The 2,824-nt window shown below is 44.4% G+C and overlaps 1 long non-coding RNA gene across 1 annotated transcript; it reads right to left on the bottom strand.

The window, feature by feature from the left end:
* Positions 1-705: 705 nt before the first annotated feature.
* Positions 706-1,978, bottom strand: LOC137001251 (uncharacterized). Its single transcript, XR_010891333.1, has 2 exons — positions 1,853-1,978; positions 706-1,539 (listed from the first exon to the last, which is right to left on the bottom strand). It is a non-coding gene; the product is annotated as an uncharacterized lncRNA (long non-coding RNA).
* Between the last annotated feature and the right edge of the window lie 846 nt (positions 1,979-2,824).

The following is a 2,824-nucleotide window of genomic DNA, read 5'->3' as shown; positions in this document are numbered from 1 at the left end:
TTTACGACGACGGTCCGCTGTTTAGCGAGGCGGATTTCGTAATCAAAAATTCTGATAGAACACCGCGGACTTCGTTTCCTAACAAGCACGGATGGCTCCCACGAGGCATTACGGTAATGAAGAGCTAGAGACCCGACGTAGATCGGTGGAGGATGGCGTTAACAACGGCAAGCGGCGAGAAAGGACTGGACCGGATTAAAGGAAGATAACCGCGTCGTAATCTCCAATCCAAGATTCCCTACGGGAATACTCTTATGCGCGCGGAGGAAGAAATTATATAACTTGTAAAAAGTATCGCCGGCCGGCCTCTCCGCGTTTCCATTTCTCCGACAACTGATCCGCTCTTCCACAATCAAACGGAAATTCTTATACGCGAAATACTTCTGCGGAAGAGAGTACCTAGATAAACGAATATAAATTTCGCGGGATTATATAAATACAACTGAATACAGAACAATGCTTTTCCTCCATTCTTCATTTCTCATGGAGTTTTCCATTTGGCTTCCGGTCGCCCGAGCGTAAATTCGCATTCCAAGCGACTCTTGCGCGCCGTATATCGCGCTATTTCGCGCATGGTTTATAGCCCCAAGTTAGCCTATTTACACCTCCGGTAACGCGGGAACAATGTCGGATTTCGTCGATGCTTACGTGCTTATGCAGGAGAGCGAGTCGCAGGAGGATAATAATACAATGCAGACGCTAACGTGATCTTCACTCGTTTATTCGCATGCATTCAGCTCCATTCGAGTAACAAATTAGGTAATACAACCAATAAATATCCGTGTCATCACACACGCAATGAAAATACGCTATTTTGAAAAAAATATATTATTTGGTTGGAAAACTTTAATACGTACGAATTAATTGACTGAGCGAATAGATTTAATTTCCGTTTTTTTATCCAAAGTGCAAATGTCATAACAATTAAAAAATGAAATATTGATAGAATAAAATTTATCATTTTAATTGAGATAATAGCATTTTAAAATTTAAATTTAAATATTATAAAGGAATGAAATTTTTTACTACATATTTATGTCACAAGATCATAATTTGCATCCAATTGCTTAGAATTCGTAAAACATTCAATTTCTTTGTCAAACAAAGATCGACTCTAATTTAAAGAATTTTCATGCAAAATAAAGGTGCATGAATGCTCGAGCATTCGACATGGAAAATATTTTTCTGCTTTATCCAATAATGCAAGAGAGGCTGAAAGGGTAAAGCATTTAACTTGACACCGATGAAAATTTTCCGGTTCTTCCGTGTCGCTTAAAGTTACGGCCAGACTCTCGAGGACGGGGATCCTTTGAAGTCACGTTTGCGCTTCGCTAAAGTCGCTGCGGAGGAAGTAGGAAAGCTGCGAGAATGATAACCCGCCGAGGAATTTACCTACATCTCGAGCTTACGGCTCACATAAATTGTTCCGGCTTCACTGCGCATTCCCGAGTCTTACTGTCGAATCCTCCTGCTCCGTAGATTAACGGTGAAACAACGGACTGTCTCCGCCGCATCCTCAACTCTGTGTGTGATAAGATTCTGCAAGGATCAAAATTAATATATGCGAATTTAGGTTATTTGGAGAAATGTAGAAATCATGCAACGATTTGGTGCTCGTTAGATCCAACTTAAAGACAAGTTACATCTGCCAGCGAGAAAATGTTAAAAGCAAAATGAAACCTTGATTATATTACATTAAAAAATTTAAATTGCGACGGATCAAGATTTGATGGCACACTTTGCAAATGTTCATAAGCTCGCGGGTGAAGAGGGAAGAAGCAAGAAGCGAGAAAAGTCGTTACTCGCGGTCTCGGCGCAAGACGGTCGGGGACTTAATATATTAATGTCAGACCGTAATATTCCGCACTGTACACAGCCCGCCCGGAATCTGCGACTTCTTGCAGGAGGAAACGGAGCCGTGGATTAAAAACGTGAAGCCTGGGAAGATGAGGTGTTTAATCGCCGCAGCCGCGGGCGTTCGGAATCGGTAAGGCCGCGTGTCGGCGTGCGCCGGGTCGTGGAAAAACTAATTTTAAATCTAAAGCGTCGGCGTGTGTGGGTAAAAGCACACATCGACGTGTCGCAAATATCCCGGGAGGATGCGTTCGCCGCACGGCAGGACGGATAATCGATTAAGTCGGGCGGGGGGAGGGGGAGGGGGGGGGGCAGGTATATCCACTTATCCGCTCGCTCTCACACCCCACAGAGCGCAAATTCCAGAATCTCAAAGAGGCGGTGTACACGAGGCGATGTACCTTAAGACGGGGCGGATACGGAGCTCAATTTGCACGGATCCTTGGCTAAGCCACCAAAGTGATAACCGATCCGCTGGATGCAGCCGGGGTGGATCACGAAGTTCCATAACGCGTCCCATTACTTGTATCCCACCGCCTGCCCCCAGCAAGACGCGCCCCGGCGGATAATTACGTATAACAGTTTAAGCTGGAATTCTTCCACATCTGTTTGCGCTTATTTTTCACACGGAACGTAATTTTAAAATTGCATCGAGAAAAATTATTAGAATATTCCGACAGATTATGTCAGTCCGCGGAATTATTATTATTATGAGAAAAATTCCTTTCAACTTTGAAATAATTTATTGTTGACGTTCTTCGCGCGAAGGAACGGCGCATTCGCCGTTGTACATCGGAAAGTGGTCGCATTTACGTGACGTCGAATGAAGCGTGCGTTACGCGACGCATCTCCGAATTTCCGCGTATCAAGGGAACTTCCGCGCCGTGGTGAGAAGGGTATGCATGCATGAAGTAGGGCGCGCATCACCGTAATCTCAATTCAATTTGAGAGCTTGACGCGTTGCAGCAAG

Source organism: Linepithema humile, chromosome 7, assembly GCF_040581485.1.
Source record: "Linepithema humile isolate Giens D197 chromosome 7, Lhum_UNIL_v1.0, whole genome shotgun sequence".
Taxonomy (NCBI): Eukaryota; Metazoa; Arthropoda; class Insecta; order Hymenoptera; family Formicidae; genus Linepithema; species Linepithema humile.
The sequence above is the reverse complement of the archived record's forward strand: the minus strand, read 5'-3'. Positions and strand labels throughout refer to the sequence as shown.